A 17,500-nucleotide genomic window follows, 5' to 3' on the forward strand; every position below is an offset into this window, starting at 1 on the left:
GGAAAGATTGAAAGCGGGAGGAGAAGGGGACAACAGAGGATGAGATGGTTGCATGGCATCACCTACTCGATGGACTTGAGTTTGAGCAAGCTCTGGCTGTTGGTGATGGATAGGGAAGCCTGGTGTACTGCAGTCCATGGGGTCACAAAGAGTCAGACATGACTGAGTGACTAAACTGAACTGAATACTAAAGTTGGTTTGGATGGGGAAAACGCAGACTAGGGCTAAGCTACACAAAACCAAGACCATTTCTCCACAATTTGCTGAAGATTATTTGAAAAGTCTGTAGATTGTCGGGATTATGTGTCAGGCTTCAGGTTGCATGATATCATATAACAAATAGCTTGATCTAATACTGTCTCAAACTAGATATAAGACAACCAAATAATTATTTAGCACAAAATACATTTTAACTATTATTGTGGGTAATATAAACTCCACGCACAGATGAAAGAAATAAGATGAACATTCTGTAAAATTAATTTTTTTTTTTAGTTTGCCCATTCCTAAACATTGCTATACATTACTTTGAACAAATTTGTGATTATAAGAATCTTCTCTGTTGAGTAGAACTCACAGAATTGCATTGGAAACATAAAATATTATTACATCATCAATGAGTGGTGAAAAGTATATGTTCTCCTTCTCACAATCCTCTTATCTTCATTTTTTATGGATTATGAATATTATTTCAGCATTCCTATGGAGGATTTAAATACAAACAATCCTCAGATTCTCATGTTGGCATTTAAGAACCTCAATCCATCATTCTCATTTGTTTTTTTATTCCAGCAATTTAAATGTGCAAGGGAAGAAGGGAAGTGGTAGTCCTCACACATCCATTTGAGTAGAATGTCTATGGAAGAGGAAGTAGGGACAATTGAAAAGGCAGTCATTAAAAGATAAAAACACGTTTTCTAGGAAAGAAGAAAATTCTGTAATTATAAGTCAATTAACTGTTTTTCTTGTGCTTAATTAATAAACATTTAAAGACACAACGCAAAGAAGGTTGCCAGATATGCTTGGAATTAATGGTAGCATTATCAGAATGATTACATAGACAGCCCCACCCTAAGGAGATGATTTTGAACGAAACCTACTTGAAAATACACCACCAGCTTCTTTGTGGAGAAAAAGAAGCACAGTTGTAAGTAGCTACACTTCATATTCTCTCCTTTCAGATCTCTGACAAAAGGTTGTGCTACAAACAACAGGTCTGTGGATTAGTGGACAAATTAAATTTCATTTTCCCACCATTAAAGTGAAATCCTTGGGCTTTTCTGACATGTGAATCCCTATTGCAGAGAAAAAGGTAACTTGACAACAAACAATGATTTGTTCTAGGATTTTTAAGGCTGGGATCCCTTATAAAATGTTAGGGGGAAAGTACCCCTAAGATCAGGAACAAGACAAGGTTGTCCACTTTTGCCACTATAATTCAGCATCGTTCTGGAAGTCCTAGCTACAGCAGAGAAGAAAAAGAAATAAAAGGAATGCAGATCAGAAAAGAAGAAATAAAGCTCTCACTGTCTGCAGATGACATGATACTGTACATAGAAAACCCTTCCAGAAAAAAAAAAATCTATTTCTGCTTCATTGACTTTGCCAAAGCCTTTGACTGTGTGGATCACAATAAACTGTGGAACATTCTGAAAGAGATGGGAATCCCAGACCGCCTGACCTACCTCTTGAGAAACCTGTATGCAGGTCAGGAAGCAACAGTCAGAACTGGACATGGAACAACAGACTGATTCCAAATAGGAAAAGGAGTATGTCAAGGTTGTATATTGTCACCCTGCTGATTTAACTTCTATGCAGAGTACATCATGAGGAACGCTGGGCTGGAAGAAGCACAAGATGAAATCAAGATTGCTGGGAGAAATATCAATAACCTCAGATATGCAGATGACACTACCCTTATGGCAGAAAGTGAAGAGGAACTAAAAAACCTCTTGATGAAAGTGAAAGAGGAGAGTGAAAATGTTGGCTTGAAGCTCAACATTCAGAAAACAAAGATCATGGCATCTGGTCCCATCACTTCATGGGAAATAGATGGGGAAACAGTGGAAACAGTGTCAGACTTTATTTTTGGGGGCTCCAAAATCACTGCGGGTGCTGATTGAGGCCATTCATTTAAAAGACGCTTGCTCCTTGGAAGGAAGTTTATGACCAACCTCGATAGCATATTAAAAAGCAGAAACATTACTTTGCCAACAAAGGTCCGTCTAGCCAAGGCTATGCTTTTACCCGTGGTCATGTATGGATGTCAGAGTTGGACTGTGAAGAAAGCTGATCGCCGAATAATTGATGCTTTTGAACTGTCGTGCTGGAGAAGACTCTTGAGAGTCCCTTGGACTGCAAGGAGATCCAACCAGTCCATTCTAGAGGAGATCAATCCTGGGTGTTCATTGGAAGGACTGATGCTGAGCCTGAAACTCCAATACTTTGGCCACCTCATGTGACGAGTTGACTTACTGGAAAATACTCTGATGCTGGGAGTGATTTGGGGTGAGAGGAGATGGGGACTACAGAGAATGAGATGGCTGGATGGCATCACTGCCTCAATGGACATGAGTTTGGCTGAACTCCGGGAATTGGTGATGGACAGGGAGGCCTGGCGTGCTGTGATTCATGGCGTCGCAAAGAGTCGGACACGACTGAGACGCTGAATGGAATGGAACAGAACAGAAAGATAGTATCAGAAAATTACTAGAGCTAATTAGTGAGTTTAGCAAAGTTGCAAGGTACAAATTCAATAAGCATAAATCACTTGCATTTCTATATACTAACAATGACAAATCAGAAAGAGGAATTAAGGAATCAATCACATTCACCATTGCTACAAAAAGAATTAAATATCTAAGAATAAATCTACTTAATGAGACAAAAGAACTGTACACAGAAAACTGTAAGACAATAATGAAAGGAATCAAAGATGACATAAACAGATGGCGAGATATTCCATATTCCTGTGTAGGAAGAATCAATATTGTGAAAATGACTATGTTACCAATTGCAGTCGACAGATTCAATGTGATCCCTCTCAAATTGCTAATGGTGATTTTCACAGAACTAGAACAAAAAATCTCACCACTTATATGGAAACACAAAGGAATCCGAGTAGCCAAAACAGTCTTGATAAACAAGAACGGAGCTGGTGGAATCCACTTTCCTGACTTCATATTATACTACAAAGACACAATCATCAAGACAGTATCGTACTGGCACTAAAACAGAAATATAGACCAATGGAAAAAGATAGAAAGCACAGAAACAGAGGCGGGGACAAGATGGCGGAGGAATTGGAAAGGGAGACCACTTTTTCCCCCACAAATTCATCAAAAGAACAATTGAAAGCTGAGTAAATTCCAAAAAACAACTTCTGAATGCTGGCAAAGGTCATCAGGCACCCAGAAAAGCAGCCCATTGTCTTTGAAAAGAGGTAGGAAAAAACATAAAAGATAAAAAGAGAGACAAAAGAGGCAGGGATGGAGCTCTGTCCGGTGAAGGGAAGCTTAAAAAAGAAAGAAGTTTCCAAACACCAGGAAACACTATCACTGGTGAGTCTGTGGCGAGCCTTGGATACTCAGAGGGCAACATAACCAGGAGGAAAAAATAAATAAATAATTAAAGCCCACAGATTATGCACCCAATGATAACTCCCAGCGGAGAAGTGGTGCAGACACCCCCATCTGCCATTAGGAAGTGGGGGCTGGACAGGGAGGAGCTGGTTGAACTGCTTAAAGACTGGGCCTGAATGCCACGAGGGCAATCTGAGAGAAATAACTGGAGATAGCAAAGCAGACTGTGGGATAGCTACCCCGTTAAAAGGCGAAAAGCGCCAACCTAAGACTCTGCCAATCCCCGCTCACAGAACAAAGGACTGAACAGAGCTAGCAGGTGGCAGATGGCCCATCCCCCATCCCCTGCCAAAACAGGCAGTGGAGGGCAGCCAGAGCCGGAAGGGGGCAATCGCGGCCCTAGAGAGGCATCTGGTACCAAACTGAAAACAGGCTTCCTTGCTAACCAACACTTCTTGGGTTTCTGGCTGGTCGACATCCACCTGAGAAGTTGAGCCAGTTGTATACCCAGAAAACCGAGTGGGAGGAGCCAGGGAGGCGATAAGTCACAGCAACTGTGCTTGCCAAACACCTGGTCACCTGAGCTTCTCAGACCAGGGAAGGGCACAAAACGCAGGCCCAACAAAGTCTGCGCCTTTGTGGAGTACCCAAGTACCTGAATCTGAGCGGCTCAGACCTGGGATGTGCATACAACCCAGCGCCGGCCTCAGACAGTTACTGACAGAACAACCTAGAGCCTGTGCAGTGTAGACTGGGACAGCACACACGCTGTGGGCAGGAGCATACCCAGTGAGGCTGAGACACTGTGAGCACATCCCACAGACGCCAGAGATTTGTCTGCAGCGTTCCTCCCTTCCTAGAACAAGACTGAACAAGTGAGCCTTAAAAAGTGTCAACCATCGTCCCCTAGTGTCAGGGCAGAAAGCAGACACTGAAGAGACCAGTAAACAGAAGCTAAAACAGAGGGAACCACCTTGGAAGTGACAGATAGAGAAGTATAGAGGCTACTGCAAGAATAAGACTGAAAACCAGAGGCAGGAGGCTTAAGTCCAAATCCTGAGAACACCAGAGAACTCCTGACTCCAGGGAACATTAATTGATAGGAGCTCATCAAACACCTCCATACCTACACTGAAACCAAGCACCACCCAAGGGTCAACAAGTCCCGGAGCAAGACATACCACACAAATTCTCCAGCATCACAGGAACATAGCCCTGTACTTCAATATACAGGCTGTCCAAAGTCACTCCAAACCCATTGACATCTCATAACTCATTACTGGACACTTCATTGCACTCCAGAGAGAAGAAATCCAGCTCCACCCACCAGAACACCGACACAAGCTTCCCTAACCAGGGAACATTGACAAGCCACCCGTCCAACCTCACCCACAGCAAGGAAACTCCACGATAAAGAGAACACCACAAACTGCCAGAAGACGGAAAGGCCACCTCAAACACAGCAATATAAGTAAGATGAAGAGGCAGAGAAATACCCAGCAAATAAAGGAACAGGATAAATGCCTACCAACCCAAACAAAAGAGGAAGAGATAGGGAACCTACCTGATAAAAAAATCCGAATAATACTAGTGAAATTGATCCAAAATCTTGAAAACAAATTGGAGTTACAGATAAATATCCTGGAGACAAGGATCAAGAAGATGCCAGAAAGGTTTAACAAGGATCTAGAAGAAATAAAAAAGAGTCAATATACAATGAATAATGCAATAGATGAGATGAGAAACACTCTGGATGGAACCAACAGTAGAATAACAGAGGCGGAAGATAGAATAAGTGAGTTAGAAGATAGAATGGTAGAAATAAATGAAACAGAGAGGAAAAAAGAAAAACAAATTAAAAGAAATGAGGACAATCTCAGAGACCTCTGGGACAATGTTAAACGACCCAACATCCGAATCATAGGAGTCCCAGAAGAAGAAGACAAGAAGAAAGACCATGAGAAAATACTTGAGGAGATAGTATTTGAAAATTTCTCTAAAATGGGGAAGGAAATACTCACTCAAGTACAAGAATCCCAGAGAGTCCCAAACAGGGTTAAACCAATGTAAAATACCCCAAGACATATAGTAATCAAATTAACAAAGATCAAACACAAAGAACAAATATTAAAAACAGCAAGGGAAAAACAACAAATAACACACAAGGGGATCCCCATAAGGATAACAGCTGATCTTTCAACAGAAGCTCTTCAGGCCAGGAGGTAATGGCAGGGCATACTTAAAGTGGTGACAGAAAATAACCTACAGCTCAGATTACTGTACCCAGCAAGGATCTCATTCAAATATGAAGGAGAAATAAAAAGCTTTACAGGCAAGAAAAAGCTGAGAGAATTCAGCATCACCAAACCAGCTCTCCAACAAATGCTAAAGGAACTTCTCTAGACAGGAAACACAGAAAAAGTGTATAAACTCGAACCCCAAACAATAAAGTAAATGACAACGTGTTCATACTTATCAATAATTACCTTAAATGTAAATGGACTGAATGCCCTAACCAAAAGCCAAAGACTGGCTGAATGGTACAAAAACAAGACCCCTATATATGTTGTCTACAAGAGACCCACCTCAAAACGAGGGACATGTACAGATTGAAAGTGAAGGGCTTGAAAAAGATATTCCATGCAAATAGAGATCAAAAGAAAGCAGGAGTAGCAATACTTATATCAGATAAAATAGATTTTAAGACAAAGGCTGTGAAAAAAGACAAAGAAGGACACTACATAATGATCAAAGGATCAATCCAAGAAGAAAATATAGCAATTATAAATATATATGCACCCAAAATAGGAGCACTGCAATATGTAAGAGAAATGCTAACAAGTATGAAAGGGGAAATTAATAATAACACAATAAAAGTGGGAGACTTTATTACCCCACTCACACCTATGGATAGATCAACTAAACAGAAAATTAACAAGGAAACACAAACGTTAAATGATACAATAGACCATTGAGACCTAATAGATATCTTTAGGACAATTCACCCAAAAACAATGAATTTCACCTTCTTTTGAAGTGCACACGGAACCTTCGCCAGGATAGATCACATCCGGGCCATAAATCTCGCCTTGGTATATTTGAAAAAATTGATGTCATTCCAAGCATCTTTTCTGACCACAATGAAGTAAGACTAGATCTCACTTATAGGAAAAAAAACTATTAAAAATTCCAACATATGGAGGCTGAACAACACGATGCTGATTAACCAACAAATCATAGAAGAAATAAAAAAAGAAATCAAAATATGCATAGAAACGAATGAAAATGAAAACACAACAACCAAAAACCTGTGGGACACTGGAAAAGCAGTGATAAGGAGAAGGTTAATAGCCATACAGGCGTACCTCAAGAAACAAGAAAAAAGTCAACTAAATAACCTAACTCTACACCTAAAGCAAGTAGAAAAGGAAGAAATAAAGATTCCCAGGGTTAGTAGAAGGAAAGAAATCTTAATTTAGAGCAGAAATAAATGCAAAAGAAACAAAAGAGACCATAGCAAAAATCAACAAAGCCAAAAGCTGGTTCTTTGAGAGGGTACTACTAGCCAGACTCATCAAGAAACAAAGGGAAAAAAAAAAAAAACAAATCAATAAAATTAGAAATGAAAATGGAGAGATCACACCAGACAACACAGAAATGTAAAGATCATGAGACTACTATCAGCAATTATATGCCAATAAAATGGACAACTTGGAAGAAATGGACAAATTCTTAGAAAAGTACAACTTTCCAAACTGAACCAGGAAGAAATAGAAAATCTTAACAGACCTATCACAAGCACGGAAATTGAAACTGTAGTCAGAAATCTTCCAGCAAACAAAAGCCACGGTCCAGACGGCTTCACAGCTGAATTCTACCAAAAATTTAGAGAAGAGCTAACACCTATTCTACTCAAACTCTTCCAGAAAATTGCAGAGGAAGGTAAACTTCCAAACTCATTCCATGAGGCCACCATCACCCTAATACCAAAACCTGACAAAGATGCCACAAAAAAAGAGAATTCAGGCCAATATCACTGATTAACATAGATGCAAAAATCCATAGCAACGTTCTAGCAATCAGAATCCAAAAACACATTAAAAAGATCATACATCATGACCAAGTGGGCTTTATCCCAGGGATGCAAGGGATTCTTCAATATCCACAAATTAATCAATGTAATACACCACATTAACAAACTGAAAAATAAAAGTTATATGATTATCTCAATAGATGCAGAGAAAGCCTTCGACAAAATTCAACATCCATTTATGATAAAAACCCTGTAGAAGGCGGGAATAGAAGGAACATTCCTCAACATAATAAAAGCTATATATGATAAACTGACAGCAAATATTATCCTCAATGGTGAATAATTGAAAGCATTTCCCCTAAAGTCAGGAACAAGACAAGGGTGCCCACTCGCACCACTACTATTCAACATAGTTCTGGAAGTTTTGGTCACAGCAATCAGAGCAGAAAAAGACATAAAAGGAATCCAAATTGGAAAAGAAGAAGTAAAACTCTCACTGTTTGCAGATGACGTGATCCTCTACACAGAAAACCCTAAAGACACTACCAGAAAATTTCTAGAGCTAATCAATGAATATAGTAAAGTTGCAGGATATAAGATAAACACACAGAAATCCCTTGCATTCCTATACACTAATACTGAGAAAATAGAAAGAGAAATTGAGGAAACAATTCCATTCACTGTTCAACGAAAAGAATAAAATACTTAGGACTATATCTACCTGAAGAAAAAAAAGACCTATATATAGGAAACTATAAAACACTGGTGAAAGAAATCAGAGAAGACACTAACAGATGGAGATATATACCAAAAATGTCAGAATGATCTTTGTTCATTGCCAAGGCAAGTCATTCAATATCAGGGCAAGTAAAGTCTATGGCCCAATCACTAACGCTGAAGAAGCTGAAGTTGAATGGTTCTATGACGATCTACAAGAAATTCTAGAACTAACAGCAAAAAAACATATTTTTCATCATCGGGGACTGAAATGTAAAAGTAGGAAGTCAAGAGATACCCAAGTTTGGCCTTGGAGTACAAAAAGAAGCAGGGAAAAGTCTAACAGAGTTTTCCAAGAGAACACACTGGTCATAGCAAACCCCTCTTCCAACATCACAACAGGACTGTACACGTGGACATCACCAGATAGTCAATACCAAAATCAGATTGATTATATTCTTTGCAGTCAAAGATGGAGAAGCTCTATACAGTCAGGAAAAAAAAAAAAACTGGGAGCTGACCGTGGTTCAGATCATGAAATACATATTGCCAAATTCAGACGTACTTTGAAGAAAGTAGAAAAAACCACTAGACCATTCAGATATGACCTAAATCAAATGCCTTATGATTATACTTTGAAAGTGACAAATAGATTCAAGGAATTAGATCTGATAGACAGAGTGCCTGAAGAACAGTGAATGGAGGTTCGTGACATTGTATAGGAGGCAGTGATCAAGACCATCCCTAAGAAAAAGAAATGCAAAAAGGCAAAATAATTGTCTAAGAAGGACTTGCAAATAACTGAGAAAAGAAGAGAAGCTAAAGGCAAAGGAAAAAAGGGAAGATATACCCATTTGAATGAAGAGTTCCAAAGAATACAAGGGGAACTAAGAAAGCCTTCCTCAGTGATCAACGTGAAGAAACAGAGGAAAACAATAGAATGGGGAAGACTAGTGATCTCTTCAAGAGAATTAGAGATACCAAGGGAATATTTCATGCGAAGATGGGCTTGATAAAGGACAGAAATGGTATGGACCTAACAGAAGCAGAAGATATTAAGAAGAGGTGGCAAGAATACACAGAATAACCATATAAAAAAGACCTTCTTGACCCAGATACCCACAATGGTGTGATCACTCACCAAGAGCCGGACATCCTGGAGTCTGAAGTTAAGTGGGTATTAAGAAACACCACTACCATATGTACACCCAGGGAAGATTCATGTCAATGTATGGCAAAACCAATACAATAATGTAAAGTAATTAGCCTCCAATTAAATAAATAAAATAAAGAAAAAAAAAAGGTTTAGAAGTATGCTGGATGGCAGAAGATGCCAATTTATTATTCAAAGAAGTGCTGCATGGTTCAAAAAAAAGTACATGATACATCGATAAGGATGATGATATCTCATTTCTGTGAGTTGAATGGAAGGAAGTATTGTAATTATGTTTTACTAATGAGGAAAGAGAATTAGAGAGAGTCTATAAGGACATATTCAGAAATATCAGCAATATTAGCCAAAGCTTTCAATTATAGTTTATTTACTTATAAAGAAAGAAAGAAACACTGCTAGAAGAAAAGCTAGTGGAGATGATTCAATTCCAGCTGAGTTACTTCAAGTCCTAAAAGAAGATGCTGTTAAAGTGCTGCACTCAGTATGCCAACAAATTTGGATAACTCAGCAATGGCCACAGAACTCGATGGGGTCAGTTTTCATTTCAATCGGTAAAAAAGGCAATGTAAAAGAATTTTCAAACTATGCCACAGTTGCACTCCTCTCACATACTAGGAAAATAATCTTCAAAATTCTCCAAGCCAGGCTTCTACAGGACATGAACTGTGAACTTCCAGATGTTCAAGTTGGATTTAGAAAAGGCATAGGAACCAGAGATCAAATTTTCGAGATTCAGTGGATCATTGAAAAAGCGAAAGGGTTCCAGAAAAACATCTACTTCTGCTTTATTAACTATGCTAAGCCTTTGACTGTGTGGATCACAACAAACTTTGGAAAAGTCTTAAAATGTTGGGAATACCAGACCACCTTACCTGCCTCCTGAGAAATCTGTATGTAGGTCAAGAAGCAATATTTAGAACTGGACATGGAACAACAGACTGTCAAAATTGGGAAAGGAGTGTGTCAAGGCTGTATATTGTCACCCTGCTTATTTAACCTATATGGAGAGTACATCATGAGAAATTCTTGGATGGAGGAAGCACAGAATAAGGTGGAATCAAGATTGCCAGGAGAAATATCAACAACCTCAGATATGCAGATAACACCACCCTTATGGCAGAAAGTGAAGAGGAACTAAGGAGCCTCTTGATGAGAATTAAAGAGGAGAGTGAAAAAGCTGGCTTAAAGCTCAACATTCAGAAAACTAAGATCATGGCAACTGGCCCCATCACTTCATGGGAAATAGATGGGGAAACAGGGGAAACAGTGTCAGACTTTATTTTCTTGCGCTCCAAAATCACTGTAGATGGTGACTACAGCCATGAAATTAAAAGACACTTGCACCTTGGAAGAGAAGCTATGACCCACCTATACAGCATTTAAAAAGCAGAGACATTACTTTGCCAACAAAGGTCTGTCTAGTCAAGGCTATGGTTTTTCCAGTAGTCAGGTATGGATGTGATAGTTGAACCATAAGGAAAGCTGAACGCCAAAAAATTGATGCTTTTGAATTGTGGTGTTGGAGAAGACTCTTGAGAGTTCCTTTGGCTGCCAGGAGATTAAACCAGTCAATCTCAAGGGAAATCAGTCCTAACTATTCATTGGAAGGACTGATGCTGAAGCTCCAATACTTTGGCCACCTGATGGGAGGAACTGACTAATTGGAAAAGACCCTGATGGTGGGAAAGATTGAAGGCAGGAGGAGGAGGGGACAACAAAGGATGAGATAGTTGGATGGCATCACTGACTCAATGGACATGAGTTTGACCAAGCTCCAGGAGTTGGTGACGGACTGGGGTTCCTGGTGTGCTACAGTCCATAGGGTCGCAAAGAGTTGAACATGACTAAGCAACTGAACTGACTGACTGACTGAAGACCTTTCAGAGCATGTAGGCCAGGGGCCATGTTTGTGTCCTCTTCCTATCTCACTACAACCTCACTACAACTAACAAGTTTTCTCCTAAAATTGAGTTTATATGATTATCTGGAGACTAATTCTTGTGACTCCCTCCCAAGTGATACCACCAGATCATCTGGCTTTGGTGGCCAATGGGGCTTATGTTTGCATTTCCACATAACAATATGTATTTGAACTGTTTTAAAGCTGCACATGTGGGTCTGGCTTCCATTCAGCATAAATTTTGTACTGACTGAGAGCCTCAACTTAGGGATACTGACTTTCCCAAAGGTCTTGTCACACCTTCAACTTGTTGTTCAGCTGCTAACTTGATTCTGACTCTTTGTGACTCCGTGGAGTGAGGCATGCTAGGCTTCCCTGTCCTTCACTGTTTCCAAGAGTTTGCCCATCCAATCATCACATCTCCTGTTTCCCCTTTCTCCCCTTGCCCTCACTTTTTCCCAGCATCAGGGTCTTTCCAAAATAGTTGACTCTTCACATCAGTTGGCCAAAGTTTAGGAATTTCAGCTTCAGAATCAGTCCTTCCAATGAATGAATATTGAGGTTTATTTCCTTTAGAATTGACTGGTTTGATCTCCTTGCTGTCCAAGGGACTCTCGGGAGTCTTCTCCAACCCCACAGTTTAAAAACATCATTTCTTTGGCACTCAACCTTGTTTATGGTCCAACTCTCACATCTGTACATGACCACTGGAAACACCGTAGCCTTGACTGTACAAACCTTTGTTGACAAAGGTATGTCTCTTATTTTTTATACGTTGTCTAAGTTTTTCATAGCTTTTCTTCCAAGGATCAAGCATCTTTTAATTTCATGGCTGCGGTCAACATTGGCAGTGATTTTGGAGTCCAAGAAAATGAAATGTGTCACTATTTCCACGTTTTCCCCATCTATTTGCCATGAAGCATAGGGTTGAATGATAAATTTTATTTACTACACAATTTGAATCATTCAAGACTGGAAGAGGTGGCTGTTTGATCCTTTACATAGAAATCAACAAGGAAAGTCAGGGAAAGTGAAGGAATAATGAAATATGTTCCAAGTGAAAGAATAAGATAACTCGGGAAAAAATAAACCTTAACTAAATAAAAATATGTAATTTACATATTAAAGTGTTAAAAGTGATGATCATGAAGATGCTTACTAAAATCAGGAAAAGAATGGATGAGCACAGTAAGAACTTCAACAAAGAGATAGAAAGTATGAGAAAGTACTAAGCAAAAGTTGCAGAGTTGAAAAAGATGCAAACGTTTTACTGAAAAGTAAAATGCTAGAGAGATTTGACTGAAGAGTAGATAAAGAAGAATTAAATATCAGTAAATTCAAACAAAGGGCATGGGAACTCACCCCATAATGGCAGCAAAAGAAAGAAAGAAAAACACACTTGGTGCCTTGGTCCTGGGGTCCTACAGAGAAGAGACAATTCTCCTCAGCTGCTGGGACAGTTGAAAGGGTTGGAGAAGCCTAAACTTCACTCATGAGGAGTGCATGGGTGCTGACTTACCAACAAACAGAGTGGAGAGAGCCTGCACTACCAGATGCCACACTCCCCAATCCAAGTCAAGTGAACACCCTGGTCCACTCATTCCACAGCATACCTTGGTGCTGAATCTGTGCCATCTGGACCCTGGGAAAAGACTAGCAATGAAGAGATGGCCTGGGGGCCTGGTGTGTGGTCCAAGTGAGATCTCAGAGGCCATTGTCAGTACTTCCCGTGTTGGTACCTCCAGAATCATGGTGACCAGCGTGTAATGGTGATCTCACAGCCTATTAAGTCCTCCAGCCGAACCCACTCCATGCTAGAGCTTGGTGCTGGATCTGAAGCAAAAAGGTCTTGGGATCTAGGAATACAAAAGGCCTTGGGTGTGATCCAGGTAAAGGAGCAGAGTCCATTATTTGCAGTTACTTGGGCAGCACCTTTGGAGCCACTGCAACCATCATATTTCAGTCTGTTTCCTAGCTAGGCAAGCAATCTGGCCTCATCCACTCCGGAAATTGGCACCTCATCTGGAGCAGACAGGTCCTAGGAGAAGACTGCCACAGAAGTAACCCAGATCTATGAGGGCATTTTAATTCCTGCAGCCACAATCCACAGCCCCCATGTAACAACTGACCCAGTCTTACCAATTCCACACCACAGCCTTGCACTAGATTTGGAACCACCACAGCAGGGGAAGAAATGCATATGAGCTGTATCTGAGTGGAGCCATGATTGCTTATAAAGATGGTGCATCAGACTTCTATAAGTGCACTGGCCTCACTTGCTTTAGCATTCCCTTCCTCTGAGGTAAGATACTCAATAAAGAGGAATCCCAGATCAAGCCTGCTCCTGGGGATTTCTGATCTAAGGACAGAAGAGCAGACCCCACCCCTGAAAAGGTGATAACAGCCTTGGATGAGGAAGGAAGTCCTGGCTCCTGTACTGCATAAGTTTTAGATCTTGCAACACTAACCAAAGCCCCTTTCAAGTTGATAGTGGCCAGCACACTCTGAATAAAGACGTGGCGGGCATCCATATCAAAATAAGCTCCCACACCAAAGACATTGTACACCCAGAACCTACACAGAAAAGTTCTCACATAAAAACATCCCTTCAGGACCACAATGAATAACTATTTCTCCTAAATTCATAGAGACAGATAAAGTGAGGTAAAACAAAAATGTAGAGGAATGACTTTCAATTTAAAAGAGCAAGAAAATTTCCCTGAAAGAATAAATAATGAAATACAGATTAGCAGTCTATCAGACACTGAGCTCAAAAAGGTGGTATTAAAATTCTAACTGAATTAAGAAAGATTATTGCAACAAGGAACTAGAAACTATAGTAACTATTATAGAAACTATAGTAACTTGTAAGTATTCAACTATAATGATGAATCAAGCAAAAATAGACAATTCAATTATCAAAATAAAAACCAATCTGAAAGTAATAAATAGCAGACTAAATGACATGGGAGAATGAATAAGTGATCTGGAAGTTCAGTTCAGTTGAGTTCAGTTCAGTCGCTCAGTCGTGTCCGACTCCTTGCGACCCCACGAACCACAGCACGCCAGGCCTCCCTGTCCATCACCAACTCCCGGAGTTCACTCAAACTCATGTCCATTGAGTCCGTGATGCCATTCAGCCATCTCATTCTCTGTCGTCCCCGTCTCCTCCTACCCCCAATCCCTCCCAGCATCAGACTCTTTTCCGGTAAGTCAACTCGTCGCATGAGGTGGCCAAAGTATTGCAGTTTCAGCTTTAGCATAAATCCTTCCAATGAACACCCAGGATTGATCTCCTCTAGAATGGACTGCTTGGATCTCCTTGCAGTCCAAGGGACTCTCAAGAGTCTTCTCCAGCACCACAGTTCAAAAGCATAAATTCTTCGGCGATCAGCTTTCTTCACAGTCCAACTCTCACATCCATACATGACCACGGGAAAAACCATAGCCTTGACTAGACGGACCTTGGTTGGCAAAGTAATGTCTCTGCTTTTTAATATGCTTTCTAGGCTGGTCATAACTTTCCTTCCAAGGAGTAAGCGTCTTTTAATTTCATGGCTGCAATCAGCATCTGCAGTGATTTTGGAGACCCAAAAAATAAAGTCTGACACTGTTTCCACTGTTTCCCCATCTATTTCCCATGAAGTGATGGGACCAGATGCCATGATCTTAGTTTTCTGAATGTTGAGCTTCAAGCCAACCTTTTCACTCTCTTCTTTCACTTTCATCAAGAGGCCTTTGAGCTCCTCTTCACTTTCTGCCATAAGGGTGGTGTCATCTGCATATCTGAGGTTATTGATATTTCTCCCGGCAATCTTGATTCCAGCTTGTCCTTCTTCCAGCCCAGCGTTCCTCATGATGTACTCTGCATATAAGTTAAATAAGCAGGGTAACAATATACAACCTTGACGTACTCCTTTTCCTATTTGGAACCAGTCTGTTGTTCCATGTTCAGTTCTAACTGTTGCTGGAAGTTAGAATAATGGAAATCACAGAATCAGAACAAAAGACACAAAGACAATGAAAAAAGTAAAAGAAAGTAACATACAAAATTGATGAGATAATATGAAATGTTCTAACCTATACAAAATAGGGATTCTAGAAGGAAGATAGAGGGGAATTGAAAATGTATTTAAAGAAATTTTGGATGAAAATTTCCCAGATCTAAGGAAGGAAACAGATATCCAGATACTAGAAACACAGATGGTCCCAAACAAGATGAACCCAAACAGACTCACACCAAGATATATAATAATTAAAACGGTAAACTTTATAAAAAGAGAATTCTAAGGGAAGTTAAGAGAAAAACAAAGAGTCAGTAACAGAAAAACAAAGAGTCAGGGAACCCCCATAAATTTATCAGCTGATTTCTCTGCAGAAACTCTGCACTCCAGAGGGAGTAGCATGATATATTCAAGGTGCAAAAAGGATAAAATATGGAACCTAGGATACTCCAGCAAGAATATAATTTAGAATAGAAGAAATGAAGTATTCCCCAGACAAACAAAAATTAAGCAATACTAGTTCTGTTCAGTTCAGTTCAGTTGCTCAGTTGTGTCCAAATCTTTCTGACCCCATGAATCACAGCACACCAGGCCTCCCTGTCCATCACCAACTCCCGGAGTTCACTCAAACTCATGTCCATCGAGTCGGTGATGCCATCCAGCCATCTCATCCTCTGTCGTCCACTTCTCCTCCTGCCCCCAGTCCCTCCCAGCACCAGAGTCTTTTCCAGTGAGTCAACACTTCGCATGAGGTGGCCAAAGTATTGCAGTTTCAGCTTTAGCATCAGTCCTTCCATTGAACACCCAGGACTGATCTCCTTTAGGATGAACTGGTTGGATGTCCTTGCAGTCCAAGGGACTCTCAAGAGTCTTCTCCAACACCACAGTTCAAAAGCATCAATTCTTCAGCGATCAGCTTTCTTCACAGTCCAACTCTCACATCCTTACATGACCACTGGAAAAATCATAGCCTTGACTAGATGGACCTTTGTTGGCAAAGTAATGTCTCTGCTTTTTAATATGCCATCTAGGTTGGTCATGACTTTCCTTCCAAGGCGTAAGTGTCTTTTAATTTCATGGCTGCAATCAGCATCCGCAGTGATTTTGGAGCCCAGAAAAATAAATTCAGCCACTGTTTCCACTGTTTCCACATCTATTTCCCATGAAGTGATGGGACCAGATGCCATGATCTTAGTTTTTTGAATGTTGAGCTTCAAGACAACTTTTTCACTCTCCTCTTTCACTTTCATCAAGAGGCTTTTTAGTTCCTCTTCACTTTCTGCCATAAGGGTGGTGTCATCTGCATATCTGAGGTTATTGATATTTCTCCCAGAAATCTTGATTCCAGCTTGTGCTTCCTCCAGCCCAGAGTGTCTCATGATGTACTCTGCATATAAGTTAAATAAGCAGGGTGACAGTATACAACCTTGATGTACTCCTTTTCCTATTTGGAACCAGTCTGTTGTTCCATGTCCAGTTCTAACTGTTGCTTCCTGACCTGCATACAGGTTTCTCATGAGGCAGGCCAGCTGGTCTGCGATTCCCATCTCTTTCAGAATGTTCCACAGTTTATTGTGATCCACACAGTCAAAGGCTTTGGCATAGTCAATGAAATAGAAATAGATGTTTTTCTGGAACTCTCTTGCTTTCTCCATGATCCAGCGGATGCTGGCAATTTGATCTCTGGTGCCTCTGCCTTTTCTAAAACCAGCTTGAACATCTGGAAGTTCACGGTTCACGTATTGCTGAAGCCTGGCTTGGAGAATTTTGAGCATGACTTTGCTAGTGTGTGAGATGAGTGCAATTGTGCGGTAGTTTGGGCATTCTTTGGCATTGCCTTTCTTTGGGATTGGGATGAAGACTGACCTTTTCCAGTCCTGTGGCCACTGCTGAGTTTTCCAAATTTCCTGGCATATTGAGTAATACTAAGCCTACACTAAAAGAAATATTGAAGGATCATCTCTAAATTAAAAAGAAGCAAGAATCCATAGAAAATCACAATAGAAAATGCAAATATATAGTCTGGACTGAACATCACTGAAATAAGTTATTACAAAATTAAAAACAATAAAAAATTGTAAAAGCAATTGT

The sequence above is a fragment of the Moschus berezovskii genome, chromosome X, assembly GCF_049115385.1.
Source record: "Moschus berezovskii isolate FMDL1 chromosome X, NW_MosBer_1.0, whole genome shotgun sequence".
NCBI lineage: Eukaryota > Metazoa > Chordata > Mammalia > Artiodactyla > Moschidae > Moschus > Moschus berezovskii.